The following is a 17,581-nucleotide window of genomic DNA, read 5'->3' on the forward strand; positions in this document are numbered from 1 at the left end:
AAAGAAATTTAAGTAGGAAAATTTTGATTGGCTTAATTTGAATTAGAATACTTGTATGATGCAACTAAGGTTTTTTATATTTGAGCAATATTATTATTTAGTTTAATTTCCTTCAGAAATATCTAACGATAAAATATTAAGCTCATAAATTAGTGAAAATTAAATCACTGCGTAAAGATATAACTATTTATTCTGAGATAGAAAACGTAAATTAAAACCTATAGTGCTGTGTTCGCTTTGCTTTAGGAACCTACCTCCTCTCAACTGTTTTAGAATATAATTATTGGTGCTTTGGAAGTGGCTATCTTATGTCATTTCTTAAACAGGACTAATTCGGTTTTTGAGGGATTAGCAACTAGACCGGTCCTGCAGTTTTTGGTATCTCATTGACTGTTAAGGTGAGTCCTCTTAACGACTATAGAAACTGGTTGGTTCATACATCCTGCCTCAAAGGGAGTCCTACTTCAATGACTTCTTTGATACAAGAAGAGGAAATTGTTATCGCGAAATAATGCAGGCAAGAAGTCACCTCTGACTCATATTCAAATATACGAGTATAGGGTGTTAAGATAACATGGCCTTGTGATAGCCATCGATAGATCATAGATAGTTGCATATCTCTAGTTGAGAAGTCCCATGACCGGGGTTACCTAAGCTTCCTTATTATTTATGCGCTGGTGTTATTACGACACATTACGCTGGTGGCACCCTGGTGGCAACTTTGCCTTTTTGAAAGCAGTCCTGAAACCCATTGTAGTATTAGTTACGACCGTTTCTTTAGCATCGAATCAGTAATCGTTGCATTTTGACAACCAAGGATGCCTCAATCTCATGGTATGGGACATGACGCACTTGGTCAATAAATTCCCGTACGTCATCGATATTTTCTGGCACAATAATTGATTTTGGCCGCTCTTTCTCGAATTTATCGGCACTAAAATCCACTGCACCAGTTTATTACTGTGCTGAGGGATGATGATTGCTCGCGTATACTGGTTTTAGTTTATGGTTGCATTCTTGTCTTATTATTGTTAATTCTATTTTATTTGCCGACAAGAATGGGCTGATGAGCGTCTGCAGTCGGAAGTACATAGATTCGAGTCTTCGAGCATGAAACAGCAAAAAGTTTTTTATAAAAGGTTGCACCCCGGCTGGCAATGGCAACCCTCGTTTCAAAGTTCTACCAGTGTTTTCAAAAAATCTTTATAAATACATATACTCAGTCTAATATATTATGATAGTATGGATATCAGGCGAAATAAGGTATATCTATTAAACAAAAATTTCCATCCTCGAATTTCGATGAGCTCGAAAAAACAGTTGGTACGACGAGGAATGTCATGCTGCCGCTGAAAGAAAGGATGCTGCCTATAGATCGCTACCGGGAGCTAAAAAAGGAAGAGAGTCATATTATCAGAAAGAAGACACGAGAGGACGAAATATGTGAGTGCGAAGAGCTTGAGATGCTGGCCAATAGGAACAACGCCCGAAAATTCTATTTCTTACAGAAGGTTTCAAGACCGACGCGTTTTCCTGTAAAATTATATACGCCGATTTGGTAATTGCGCATGTCACATAGAATGTGAATACCCCGATACCTCAATCGTTGACGACGGAAGTGTCGTTCCGCTACGCGACCATGACGAGGTGAGAATATCGACATCGCGGCTAAAGAACATGCCGCGGCTACCGACGGACTGCCGGCTGAGCCATTCAAACAAGGCGGCGAGAAGTTGGTAAGGTGCATGCATCAGCTTCTATGCAAAATATGGTCGGATGAAAGCATGCCTGCCAATTGGAATTTAAGTGTGCTCTGCCCCAACCATTAGAAGGGTAACACTGAAACCTGTACCAATTACTCCACGTTTAGTCTTCTAAATATCGGATATAAAGTTTTAGCGAGCGTATTGTGTGAAAGGCTGAAGCCCACCATCAACCAACTGATTGGACCTCATTAGTGTGGATTTAGACCTGGAAAGTTCACCACCGAGCAGATTTTCACAATACGCTAAGTCTTGGAAAATGCCTATGCAAGGAGAATCGACACGTATCACCTTTTCGTCGACCTTAAAGCCGTATTCGACAACATGAAACGGGTATGGCGATTATATTGACATCATCGGCCTTATTAACTGCGCTGTTAGTTCTGCCTTCTCCAAACTGGATAAAGAGGCAAAGCGAATGGATCTGGTGGTGAACGAGGACAAAATGAAGTACCTCCTGTCATCAAACAAACAGTCGGCGCATTCATGTATCGGCACCCCCGTCACTGTTGACAGTTCTGCTTTCGAGGTTGTAAAGGACGTTGTTTATTTAGAAACCACCATTAACACCGATAACAATGTCAGCCTTGAAATCCAACGTAGAATCTCTCTTGCCAACAAGTGCTACTTTGGACTAAGTAGGCGATTGAGTAGCAGGCTCTCTTCGGGCCCGTCCTAATGTATGTCGCAGAAGCATGGACGATGACAACATCCGATGAAGCGACGTTTGGGGTGCTTGAGAGAAAGATTCTGGAGAAGATTTTTGGACCTTTGCACGTTGGCAACGGCGAATATCGCAGGCGATGGTACGATGAGCTGAATGAGCTTTACGACGACATAGACATTGCGCAGCGAATAAATATCCAGCGGTAACGTTGGCTGGGTCATGTCGTCCGAATGGATACAAACGCTCCGGCTCTGAAAGTATTCGATGCGGTACCAGCTGGTGGCAGTAGAGGAAGAGGAAGACCTCCTCTGCGTTGGAAAGATCAAGTGGAGCAGAACTTGGCTTCATTTGGTGTGTCCAACTGGTGCCGGTTAGCACGAGAAAGAAACGATTGGCGACTATCGCGCCAAATAACACAATTAATGCGCGGCGGCCAAAACAAAGATTTCCGTCACTCAAAATCATTTTTGTTTTTTTGTATTTTGTAAAGAACTTATTCAAAAACAAAATTGGGCGATTAGTTTTGCGCCCCCTTGCATAAAATCTGTAGTCTTACGTGCATATGAAATCTTTCCTGGAGCAAAAAGAGTTAATTTCCGTCACCCAGTGTAATCTAAATTATCTTAAATGTTTTGTTTTTTTTTGTTCTAAATTTTCTTTAATAGTTTCTTTAAGTTAATTAACTGGTTTGATAAAATTTAGTGAAATATTCACCTGAAAATATTTGTATGGGGCGCATGTTGTTCCTCTTGCTCTTATTTTTCTTGCAATATACTACTTGATAACAACATAACTAGAATAAAATCCATTTGTGGAGCAACATAGGGACGCACTACACAAATAGGAGGAGGAACTCGACCAAACAGCAAAAAAAGAGTGTAGGCGCCAATTATATACATAAAGGAAAAAATCTGATTTTTATTGTCATAGAAAAAGGCTAAATATTTATAAATCGCACTCTCGCAACTGAATTTGGATATGCAGTGCGCATTACTAGTTAGTCTATATTTAGGCGTACCATATAAGTGTTTTACTCGTATATGAGCACGTGTGTAAATAACGTTCACAGTATACATAGTATGAGCATTAAAAGCTTTTAGTTGTTTGGCTGGTGCACACAAACCTGCACTGGCACACAAATACCAAACAAAGTTTTCTTCTACATATTTGAAAATCTACTGAAAAATATATTTGGAATTACTAGACCCCAAGCTTTATTTCCAGCTGAATCTACGAAATGTGTGCGCATCCCAGTATATTGACAACAACATAATCTTAAAAATCAACAACCACAAATCTGCTGCATTTATTTATTTCGTATTCCAAAATATATACAAAAGAGCATCAAGCAGGATCAGTGAAGGCAGTGCTGTTTGGGGGAAAAAACAAAAACGAAAAAATTTCAAAAGAAAAGAAAAAATTAAGGAACGCAGTGTCTATAAAAAAGAGCACCACGAAATAAAACACTACAAAAGGAAACCCAAAGAAGAATTCACAATCACAGCTGGAGTCCTCTTGGCAGTTAGCAGTTACTCCTTTTGCCATCTCTCCAACAATTCCAATGTGCAGTGCTACTAGCTCCTGTGACTACTACTACAGCTGATGACAATCTGTGAACCAAAAATGTGGAGATCTTGGCAAAAATACATTTAAGCGGCAACGTTGTTATCCTTTCCGCTTTTATTTGCTTCGCGTTAGTGAGTGATGTGCGCGGATTTCGCAGCTAAGCAACTTTAGCAGCTATTTATACTATAAGTTTGGCTGTGTGTGTGCATGCATACCTAAATTTGTCTGCATTTGTGTTGGTTAATATACATCCATGCCTTCGCATTCCTTTACTTCCTTTGAATGATTTTTTCTCGCCACAGCCGCCACAACTGGATTTCCGTCTGTTCCTGTAATGAGTTGATTATGTTTGGCTTTGAATGGAAATCCACTGGCGGCAACAACTACAGTCACAACAACATGCTTGATCTCTCTAACTCACGCTCATGCTATCTACAACATTTATGAATAAATGAGAATCGGTGCGTCTGTGTGTATGTATGTGAGCGCACTTCAGGCAACCCCGCTTCTGCTTAAACTGTAGTTAACTTGGCCACTGAATTTGGCTTGACTTTTTAATATTCCACTGACACCTCACTGCGGTTGGTACTGGAGGCGGGCGCTTCTTCATTTTAAGACAGTCGAGTCGGCTTACCCTGTGTATTTATGTGTTTAGTTCACTTTGGTTTTACGACTCCAGCCGCTATTGCTACACTACTGCTACCCCTACTGCTGCTATTGTCCTTGTCGTTGTCACTGGCGCTGTCATTGCCGGCATCGCTGTAATTATGGCGATGATGAATAACGCGTTGCAGCCACACTTTCTGCGGCGCTACACTTTTCTTGTTTTTTACAACTTTATTTCTTACTTAAATTTCACTTTTTTCCTACTTTTCATTCTCTATTTACTTACTGATTTTGTTTAAGTAACCGCTTCACATATACATATAGATATGATAATATGTACACTTATTTGTTTGTGTGTTTTGCCTTTCAGTCGGTGCGAATTTATAATTTTCTTTTACAATTAGTAGCGTCGCGTGACTTCCGTTTGAATTGTATGTTCTTGTGGAAGATGTAGGTAAACGTTGTTAGAGTGTGAGGGAAATTGTCTGGTTTCCATGAAAAGTTAAATATTTATTCCACTGGAACTGTATTAGTTTAAGACTGATATATTTGTAAGATAAAATTGCTTTATTAGTTTAAAGCTGAGATATAATTCCAGGCTTAAAATGGGAGTTTTGAATAACTGAAGCATTGTGCTTACATAAGTGCACTTATCTACTACTTACATATACCTTCTGCTCAAATATGAACGAGACGTTATCAATAAAACGGTCCGCGGATGACATATGGCAAAAATAATTTTTTTGTTTTTTTGGTAGGACTGTTATAAGCTTACATGGCAAATTTCAGCGTGATATGTCACATAGTTTGTTTTCTGTGCTACTGTAAACAATTCAAGCTCGAGCTTGATAGCTCAAAGGTTAAATTCATCGCATGGAACATTTCTCAGGCACCTGGTTCAGTTGGGAAAGGTTTCAAAGCTGGGAAAATGGGTTCCGTATATACTTTCCGTCGCCAATCTTCAGCAGAGAGTGAATGTGTATTCTCAGCTGCTGCAACGGCTTGAAAATGAAAGTTTTTTGGTATCGTTACTGGTATCGTTACTGGTGATGAAAAATGGGTCCTTTACAATAATCGTGTTCGCAAACGCCAATGGTTAGATAAAGATGAAACACCAGCACCGACCCCTAGAGATGGCCTTCACCCCAAGAAGATTCTCCTGTCTATTTGGGATATGGTCGGTATTGTTTATTATGAACTTCTGGAACCAAACCAGACGATAACTGCTGATTATTATTCCCATCAGCTATCAAACCTGAATGAGGCACTTAGTGAATAGACGCAAACTTTTGTTTCACCACGACAACGCAAGACCTCATACCGCAAGGCATACATTAGGCAAGCTGAACGAGCTCTGATGGGAGATAACGCCGCATTCACCATACTCTCCGGATATTGCACCCTGTGATTATCACCTTTTCCGTGGACTTCAATCCCATATGAGTAACAAGAACTACTCCTCAAAAGAAGTTATAAAAAGGGATATCGATGCGTATTTTGGCTCCAAGGACAAAAAATTGTTTGAGCAGGGAATTAAAAATTTGCCTAAACGTTGGGAAGACATTGTAAATAATGAAGGAAATTATATTATTGATTAATAAATATTTTAAACATCTTTTTTATTAATTTTAAAACCACTTGTGGACTGACCTGATGTATGTTTATCGAACTATCTACTCGTATAATATCGGAACTAAAATATTATTTTGATGATACGTAAGAAAATAAATCTTGAATGCTTTTACAGTACAAAAAGAAATACAAGATTCCGATTTAGATTTCCCTATAATCAGGGAATACTATGCTCATTCCATATACGAAACTCACATGAAGACTTGAATGTATGGATGGCGGATGTGGTGGAATAATCTCAGCACCTTCACTGGTTTCTCCGGGCTGAGATTCAGACATATTGACTCTAACACACCTGATGAATGTTCTCAGTAGCTTAAAGCAGTCGTCATTCTCCTCTCACCCAAAATCTCCCTTCCTTTCTTCTTCTATTCAATTCTTTTCCCTCTGTTTTATTCTGCATAGTATCATAAGGATGAATGTGATTTTTCCTCCATTTAATAATAGGCATGCATTTAAACTAACCTGGTAATGACCTCTGCGCTGCCCCCACCACAACATAAAAGTCGCGCTTGGGTGGGCTTCAACTTCAACGCCAGGGTGGGCAACGAGGGAATTTTTGGCCCCAGAGTCGGAAAATTCAGCCTGCAAATCGAAATATCTGGTAACGGACAGAGACTGATCCACTTCGCCGGAGTCCAAAACATGGTAGTCTGCAGCACCAGATTCTGGCATAAGAAGATACACCAAGCAACGTGGCTGTCTCCTGATCGAAAAACGCGAAACCAGATCGATCGTGTTGTGATAGATGGAAGACACGCTTCTTATTAAATGTACTTACGATTCGAGCACGCAACATCGACTCGGATCATTATCTTGTTGCAGCCAAACTACGCACACGCCTCTCTGCAGCAAACAACGCATATTTAACTACGCAAAGAATGTTCGACATCGAAAAGCGGCAATCGCAACAGATAGCCAGAAGGTTCGTCACTCGACTATTACTCCTACTCTCAGAGAGTGCTGCCTGATTGGACCTTATCAGTGTGGCTTTAGACCTGGACAGTCCATCATCAACCAGATACTCACAATAGTCTTGGAAAAGACCCATGAAAGGAGAATCGCCACTCAGCATCATTTCGTCGACTTCAAAGCTGCATTCGACAAAACGAAAAGGAGTTTCCTATATACCGCGATGTCTGAGTTTGGTACGGATACTACAAAACTAATACGGGTATGCAAGATGACGTTGCTCAATACCAGCAGTGCCATCAGAATTGGAAAGTACCCCTACGCGCCGTTTGCTACCAAACGAGGTTTCAGACAGTTTGACTCGCTGTCGTGTGATTGCTTTAACCTGGTGTAGGAAAGGGTCGTACGAGCCGCAGAACTTAATCGCACAGGCACAATTTTTTATAAGAACGTACAATTGTTGGCGTATGGCGATAATATTGACATTATCACCTCAACAACCGCGCTGTTAGTTCTGCCTTCCCCAAACTGGATAAAGAGCAAAACGAATGGGTCCTGGTGGTGAGCGAGGATAAGACGAAGTACCTCCTGTCATCAAAAAAACTGTGGGCGCACTTGCGTTCGCCACCCAGGTTGTAAAAGATTTCGTTTATTTAGGAACCAGCATTAACACCTATAACAATGTCAGCCTAGAAATTCAACGTAGAATCTCTCTTGCCATTAAGTACTACTTTGGACTAAGTAGGCAACTGAGTAGTAAAGTCCTTTCTCGACGAACAAAACTAACACTTTTCAAAGCCTGTTCTAACGTATGGCGCAGAAGCGTGGACGATAACAACATCCAATGAAGCGACGCTTGGGGGGCTTGAGACAAAGATTCTGCAGAAGATTTTTGGACCTTTGCACATTGGCGACAGCGAATATCGCAGACGATGGAACGATGAGCTGAGTGAGCTTTCCGACGACATAGACATAGCGCAGAGAATAAATATCCAGCGGTTACGTTGGCTGGGTCATGTCGTCCGAATGGATCCAAACGCTTTGGCTCTGAAAGTATTCGATGCGGTACCAGCTGGTGGTAGCAGAGGAAGAGGAAGACCTCCTCTGCGTTGGAAAGATGAGGTGGGAAGGACTTGGCTCCACCTGATGTGCCCAACTGGTGCCGGTTAGTACGAGAAAGAAACGACTGGCGCGCTTTGTTAAACTCGGCCAAAATCGCGTAAGGGGTTACCGCGCCAATTAAGAAGAAGAACAAGCAATGGAATCTAACCCCTGTAAAAGCTTATTGAAGAAAGCTAGATCTTATATAGCTGTGAAACTATTATTAGTTGATTCTGCCGCTTCTTCGAAAGGTCCTTCATTTTTTCTTTTAAATATGATTCTTGTCGAGCATCTTAGTACCTCTTTGTAGTATCGAGTAAACTTGAGCTTTTTCATAGTATCGCTGAGCTAAGTGAAAGATCATTTTTTTATTGGAAATTAAGCGCAAATTTTAATACCTACATATACCATAGCGGAAGTATATAAATGTTGCTGGAAAAAATGGCAGGTAATACGTATATAATTTTAAACTATAAGAAAGAAGCTTTCGTTAAAAAAAATGCAAGCCCAGTGCTAGCCGAGAAGATTTTCGAAAGCTTATGCTAGAAAAGGAAACGGAAATAAATGAAGGATACAGTAGAAATGGCGTAGCACTTTTATAATCATTGTTTTGAATAGGAATACATATCATTTTCTTGAATTCCGTTACAGAATACTATAATTTGAATAAATACCACTTTTTTTGCAAGAGTGATTTGTCCACTTTCAAGAGTGGCAAGTAATGGTAAAAAAACTTGTAGTCAAAGTATTTGCACTACAATGAAATAGCACAAATAGTAAATGTCGTATCGGAAACTGTGCACACTTTTGAAGTTTAATCTTCGGTTGAACCACTGAGCATCGCTTTAAGAAGCTCCTCGCAATAAGAGTGACTCAAACCTTAAGAGCTATCAAGCTCAAATAAATCAGCACTTAATTCTCAACTGAGCGATTCTATTTTAAGGAATCCTAGTATTTTGGATATGAACTTAAATTTTTCTGAAAGTTTTTATATATAATATGAGCCGTTTTCTTTGAAAGTGGTGTAAATCCATTTTGGCAAAAACAATGAAATTCTTAACAGATTTTTTTTGGAAAAAGCATATAAATAAAAAGTTGATAGTAAATTGTATTAATTTTTATCATTAACTAATTTTTTGTCAAAATGTACTTACACCACTCTCAGGGAAAACGGTTCATATGTCAGCTTAAAGTAAACTGGAACACATTTTAATAATTTTATATTTTTGAGATTTTTTCAGTGCTGAAAATTTTTGGTATGGATTTTTTTAAGTCAAATATGTGCGGTTATTTTTTACATTTTTCGACATTTTTTGTTTTTTGTTTGTATTACATTTTATATTTTTTTTATGTATATATTTTTATATTTATATTTTTTTATTTCTATTTTTGTTTTTTAGGCTAATATATAAAACGAATTTATTTCGCATTTTTTGAAAAGTATGGTCTATGGCAATAAGCCCCAGACGATTCCATAGCTGTATAATGCAATCATAACCATAATTTATAATGCCCGGACTATTCCTAAGAGTCATAGAAAATTTTCAAATACGCCTCTTGTTTTGCCAGAGAAGCCGTGGTGGGCATTAGACGGATACTGTGTTTCATACATAAATTCCTTTGACGAAAAATCATGATGAAGTAAAAGAAATATAGTCCTAGCTTTGGCATTAGCTTGTTCTTCTTTTTTCTTATAAATGGAATAATTATTACTCTTTTCAGTAAATAAATAAAAAATAATAATTTCGACAAATTTTGTTGTTTTTTATTTATAAAAGAAAATCTGGAGGCTTATTAAGTCACCCTGTAAATTAGTATCAAAAGCTGTGAACTACATTACAGCGCACTATAGTAAGAACTGTATTAAAGTTTCAAGATAATTTAACTTAAGTGAGGTATGTATTTACAATTTACCCCCTTATTAGCTAATAATGTTTACATCTCAATTTATTAACCACATATTTGAAGTGTAGGCATAATTAATTGCTTATTTTCAAATCATTAACCCCTTAACATTTAATATTATGCCTATGCACATACATATACAGGTATGTATTTGCGCTACTATCCAGGTGCTTGTGCCCAGAGTTGAGCCAGCAACCTTCAACAGCCAAAGGGGAATTCAAAAGAGGTGAGTACAAAGTATGGAGAGTACATATACACTCAGCCAGGGATATATCTATTTATGTAAATCTATTTATGCGCATAAGAGAAGGTGTAAATGAAGCACTCGATTCCAAAGCAATCAACACTTCAGCGTGACACCACAACACACCACTCAATCCTCAGGAAGAAGAAGAAGCAGTAAAAGTAGCTACAGCTATGAAAAGCTGCGACTCAACGCATTTTAATTAGTTTCAATAGATTTGTGATAGTTGAAACGATAAATCGCTACTTGTGTTTATTGCAATACACACACATATATATGAATATGTATGTAGGTATTTATATGAGCAGTGAGCGATTGATGACTGAGTAAGTGTTAAATGGCATTGTGCACTAAAGAAGGATGTTCGCGGTTGATGGTTGGCATAGGTGAGCGATCACACATGTATGCATACATACGCGTAGAAATGTTAGAATTTAGTTGAACTGGCAATTGCATTCATTTTTAATTGGAAGCAATTAAAACTTGAATGGCAAGTCATCAGAAGCAAAATCGTCGATGGTTGTGAATAGCAGATATGTAATAGATATAGGTACATGTAGAAATCAGCTTGCCTATGATAGCGACGCTGGAATACACTCTTGCTTATCTATGTACATGCGTGTATACCTACTTAACTTCATGCAGGCGAAGCAGAAACCTCTCGAAGGAATTATTAGCAATTCATGCACTTCAAGGCGGCATATGTGCGTGCCATATGATAATATGACAGGTTCATATGCTATATACTAATGTGTATATGTAAGTAAAACTCTGCTGTTATCTGCGATTAAAGACGAGTACTGTGAATGTGTGAAAATTTATTAGAATGTAGACACTTGAAAATTGAAGAATGAAAATAAATACTCTTATTGAAAATGCCCTTAATACCGTTCAATATTGATTGGATATTTATTACGTTGCAAACGTTTATAAGAAAACTGCGTGGTAAATGCTAATTAAAAGTAAATTCATTGATATTTAATTGCTCTAGACTGAAGAAAAGCACTTACAAGTACATAAATGTATGAGAGTGGCCACAGCGCAGAATAATGGCAGGTTGGGGTTGAAAATAAACACTTAACTCTTGAGAAAGTCGTCAAGCGATTACCAGTGGCTGCAGGTTGAGTATTTAGTGTATGGACCCTCGAAAAGTAGGCGTTTGAAAATTGTTTTTTGAACTTTCACACTTTACGATGTCAAAATGACATCATGTATATATATATATAATTGGCGCGTACAGCCTTTTTGGGTGTTTGGCCGAGCTCCTCCTCCTATTTGTGGTGTGCGTCTTGATGTTGTTCCACAAATGAAGGGACCTACAGTTTTAAGCCGACTCCGAACGGCAGATATTTTTATGAGGAGCTTTTTCATATCAGAAATACACTCGGAGCTTTGCCATTGCCTGCCGATGGGCGACCGCTATTAGAAAAATGTTAGTTTTGGTGTTTCACCGAGATTCTAACCGACGTTCTCTCTGTAAATTTCGCATGGTAGTCACGCACAAACCCATTCGGCTACAGCGGCTGACATCACGTGCTTCTGTATTAAAAGCCACAAGCAATTAAAGAAGCTTGGAAGCAGTTGAAAAATCACGGAACACCCTAACTTTAAAGGTCTATGAAAAACGGCAAAAATAAAATGTGCGTTGCGATAAGAAACCGCTATTTTATGGTTTGAAATAATCTTTATTATTCAGTATAGTCTCCCTGAACATGAAAACAATAACAACATTTGATAAAAACGCTTTCCACGCATACATTTTTTTAGCTCCAGGAACAGATGGAAGTCGCTAGAGGTCAAATATGGTGGTCTGTTTGTCAAAATGCTCTTGTGACATAAATATTTTTTTTCTTTTGTAAACCGGGTCTTTTTCACGAATTTTTTCCTTCGGCTGGTCCAAACGGTTACATACAATAATACTCAGAATTTATTGTTTTACCAGTTTGCAAATAATCCACAAACAAAATTCTTTTCGCACACCAAAAAGCTGATGCCAACGCCTTCTTGGCCGATTTCTGAACACCAACTCGATTCGGAGCCGATGAACCAGACTCACACCCCTGCTTAGCCTTTTGTTTTGATTTGGGATGATGGTGATACACAAAAGTCTCACACGCTCAAAATTCACTTAATCCTTTCGAAAACGCTCTAAATGTTGCTGAGAAAATCGCATTCGAATGTGTTTTTTTTTTGTTTTTTTTTTTTTGTTTTTGTTTTTGTTTTTGTTTGTTAACGAAGGGGGAATCTTTCATAGCTATCTCTCCCACTTTTCTTCCGATTGCAACATGAACTCGACTACGTCAGTTGCATTTGGAATTACTCTTCCTGTTCTAAAGCGTGGGCAGTGGAAACTGGCATGTTCCACGTCTTCTTCTACATTGATTCACACAGGGCAGTAGGGTCTGTCATCATGCCCGAACCTATGCAGATATTTCCTAAAGCCTCCATGTTCAGAAAGGAAATGTGTCACATGGTAGGTTGTATCTCCAAAACTCCGATTTAGCCATGGTCGCAAATCGGGAATCAGTTTATAGGTCCATCGCCATTTACTGGAGGTATTCCATCGGTCTTGCCACCTTGTTAGTGACACAAGCCGCTCTTCTTCTCTCACCGCTTTTTTATTTATTTCAGCATCCGCGGCACATCTGTCATACACTCGCTTCATTTCACTCGCGAGAATATCCGCTGGTATCATACCAGCTATGACAAACGCTGCGTCATCCGCACTTAGCCTATATACACTGCACTTAGCCTATATACAGACAATAGCTTCCTTTTGTTATCCTTCAGTTCCGCCGCATTTGCCCAAACTGGGGCTGCATACAGGAGGACTGAAGTGGCCACATTTGCAAGGAAATTCCTTCTACTTGACTTAGGACCACCTATGTTAGGTAGAATCCTTGAGAGTTTTCTCTACCGCGTAGTCAATATGGGCCTTAAAATTTAACTTACAATCTATCATAACTTCGCATTCGAATGTATTTTTGTTCCATTGTTAGTGAATGAGGCACTTATTGTGTACACAACTTTCTGAAACTCAATACTTCAGTCAAAATATTACTTGCGTTGTCCAATGAGATGCCTAGGGGTTCTACTAAATCGTTTTCAGTCACTCGATGATTTTTCAATATGATATCCCGTATTTTTTTACGATTTCTGGAGTCGTTGCTGTTTTTGGACGGCATTGACGCGGATGGTTTTCAAGACTTGTACAACCACGTTTAAATTCAGCAACCCATCTTTCTACTGTATTAATTGATGGCGAAAAGACCTTATACACTTTGAATATTCGTTCATAAACTCCCTTTACTTTTAAGCTTTTTTAAGATTTTTTCTATTTTTGAAATGAAATCTTTTTATTGAAAATTCCGAGGGCAACCGCCTCTTCTGGCAAATAACACGATATCGTATTTTTTTTTTGTCGGGACAACTAGCAAGTACAGCCCTCAGACACAATTAAGTCCATTGTATTACAGGATTCCCTTTTAATTGTCTTTAAGTGTACCCCGATCTCCGAAAGATCTGAGTAGATCTTGTGGTGCCAAAGAGCCGAGGTGGTCGCTTCTTAACACATCAGTGCTAAAGACCTCAAACCTGATTCGAGCAAAGGCGGGACAGACGCACAGGAAATAATCCTCCTCTTCACAAGCTGGGCAGAGTACACTGTCTGAGATGCCTACCTTTTCCATGTGCTTCGCCCACAGAAAGTGGCCCGTCATCAGTCCAGCCAGCCGTCTGCAGACCCTTCTACTTAAAGACAGGAGGATTTGCGACAGTCGATCGGGCATTACAGGTAATAACAGTTTAGTCCATCAGCAACCTTTCTCAGTCTGGCCAGCTCGCTTGTGGGTTGTAGTAACCCATTTGCTAACCGCGGCTTTGATGGCTGCAGAAGGGAGTGGCAGAACGGACTCCAGGCCAAGGGAGTTGGCCTTAGCGCCCATCGTAGCTAAAGAGTCAGAGGTCTCGTTACCCACGATACCCACGTGTCCCGGAACCCATGTTAGCATCAGGTTATTATGTCTACCGACATAGTTCAGCCTGGACTTACAGGACTCGACTACTCCTGATGTGATCGGGGGGCTGTCTAAGGTCATGAGCGCAATTTGCCTGTCGCTGCAGACACATATAGATCTGCCTCTCCATCTGTTTTCCACAACAAAGTTCATCGCTTTTTGAACAAGGAGGTCGTATACTCTGTTGTTCCATGTCGTTCGGAGCCGAGTAATCAATTTCTGTGAAAAATATAATATTAATAATAATATATAATAAATATTTTCATTTCATATATAAGAAATATTTTCATTTCTTCTTGCTTCAGTCGGTCGACCTCTTTTTTTTGCAGTAGAAGAAAATCCTTATTTCCCTGAAATCGTATTGTGTCCAATGCTACTGCAGCCGAGATGTCAAAAATATAGTTTTCAATTTTGTCATAGTGTTTTGTTTTCATCTTCTCGTACTGGCCGTATCTAATTTTCGACAAATTCTGCCTTTCTCTGTAAATTTGTAGAGTTTTTTCATGCAGTTAGTTTCGGTCATCGTAGGAATGCCAGCTTGTCGATAAAAATCAAAAGCCTCATTAATTTTGTGTTTTACATTAGTTTTGACGGATTTTTTTCCACATGGATTTTATTACAAAAAATTCCTGGTTTCTTACTCGGCAATTTTGTCACCTTTGAGATTATTTTCAAATTTTGCCACCAAAATTATTATTTCATCATGAGATTGAAATTGTGTCTTACATGAGTTTAATGATGTCAAAGCCACATTTTCGAATGAATCACAACTTAAAAAAAGTATATCTTTTTCGCTTCACCTTATAAGACATATAGTATAATAAAGAACGCCACTATCTAATGTTTCTGTTTGCAATAATTTCGGAACTAGTGCCTTTTTTTATATTTTTCCCGAACTTGGTGCTTTTCAACCGTTTTAAAATTTTTTTCTCATTGAAAATATCATTTTTAAAAGAGGAACAAATGAGAACTTTTTGTCGCCGTAAAGTTTAAAAATTCAAAAAAAAGGATCAAGCTGCATACACTAAATGATAAACTCGCTACCACTTCGAATCGACTTTACGACTTTCTATAGAGTTTTGTTTATTTTCAACCCCAACCTCACATTATTCCGTTACGAAAACGTTCGGATTTAGGATTCCATTTAACGCTGTGGCCACTCTAATGTCCATATAAAATTGGAGAGCTTGAAAAGTTTTAAACATATGTTGCTTGCAACTTTAATTACATATACTTGTAAATATTAATGCATACCCTTTTGAATATTATAGCGCGAAGATGTTAATTAAAAAATTTCGAAAGCTTGAAATTTTTGAAAAAAACGTTCACATTTATGTGTCCAAACAAGTATTCTGCCGCAAAGCTTTCTCAGACACACCCACCCCTTGCTATTTATAAGTAAATTTCATGGAAAATAATAGGGAATATACTACGGAAACCAGAAAAATAATATATTTGTATATACAAATGTATGATCGATATTCGAGTATAAGTCGTAAGCCCTGGCAGCTAGTACTCCTGCAATATATTATATATATGTATCTAAATATATATATGTATTAGGTATCTAATAAAAAATAATAATAATAAGAATAAGAAGCATACAAATTAAGTGCTGTTGGTTCGAACCCTCATAATTCATGAATGGCACAACAAATTAGTCTAATTTTTATACCAGCGCGCAGTATATTTTAATTTTGTTCAACAACAGTCAATATATAATACCAGTGTCTTCCCATCCGTACGCCCATGCGCGAGCATAATTCGAACAGAAATTAATATATTGGTCTGAGAAAAAAGAAATCCCTTACTTTCACACTAAAAAATTCTTTTGTCTGTTTTTGTTTGATCCATTCAGTTGTGAGTCACAGGGGGCTAACAATGGAAGTCTACAAAGTGAAAATTCGTCACATTTTACAGTTTTTCTTTGATAAAGGCGAAAATGCAAGCTAAAGAAAATGTCGATAAAATCACAGAAGTAATCGATGTTGTCCGGCATATTAGTAGTCGAAGCATCGCTCAAGATCTAAAGATCGACCACAAAGGAGTTTTAAACTATTTGCGCAAAATAAAAAAATAAAGATAATGGATTTCTTTTTCTCCAAACTAATATTTCAAAAAAAAAAAATTGGTTTTGTAAACCTCTATATTATAATATAATATTTCGTTTATCTAATCAATTGAGTGGATTTAATTAAAGTGTGATCAGATTGAAGGTACTTTTCCAATAGGGATTTTTTAATAGATCTTGCGTGACTTATGTCAAACTAAATGCATACTTTTTTTGAGTATTCATTGACATTTTATCATGAAAAGGCTTCTCAACAACGTTTACAAATCGTACAATTGTATTACGAAAATCGACGCTTTGTGAAAAGTGTCATCGTGCGCTCAAGCCAACTTATGGTGTTCAGCGATGAGGCCCATTTTTGACTTATGGGGACCCCGTAGCGTGGTCTGGAGCTCGAAAATGTAGGGTCTTTTCAGGATTTTTTTCACAATAAAAAAGATAAAAAACAATATTTAAATTTTTTAGGCTTTTTATTTCACTTCTTTTACATACAAAAATGAAAAAAAAAATGTTTTTAATTTTAATAATTTTCAAAATGGAGCTGAAGTTGACTCTCCCGGAAAATTAGACCTGGGCGGTGTTGTCCATTTTGGCTCTTCTATTTATCTGAAACACAAAAACCAAAAAACTGATTCATCAGTATGAATGTAGCTATGTCCCGTACTAGAATATAAAATAAATAAAAAAATTGACAAAATGGCGCGGTTTTGAATTTGACACTCTAAAAATAGGGGTTTTTCTTTTTTTTTTATCAAAAAATACGAAATAATGGAAATAATAATATGATTCTAGTACGGGCGATAGCTGTTGATGTTGTGAATAACATATTAAAATTTCAGAAGATTCGGTTCAATAGTTTTTTTTTTTTTGACAAAAGCAGGCCGAAAAAAGTATTTTCGAGATAAATGAGTTTAAAGTTTGAGGTATAGGAGCGCTCTCTACCCAGTTAATGGGCTTAAGAAGCTATAATATTGGGAATTTCCGCATGAAAATTTCACAATATATTCTTAAGACACTATACTTTCGAAATATCGAAAAAACCAACAAGTCGATTTTTAGAAATTTCTAGATCACCGGGTCTCCTAAATGGCTACGCCA

This window comes from Anastrepha obliqua, chromosome 2, assembly GCF_027943255.1.
Source record: "Anastrepha obliqua isolate idAnaObli1 chromosome 2, idAnaObli1_1.0, whole genome shotgun sequence".
NCBI classification, from domain to species: Eukaryota; Metazoa; Arthropoda; class Insecta; order Diptera; family Tephritidae; genus Anastrepha; species Anastrepha obliqua.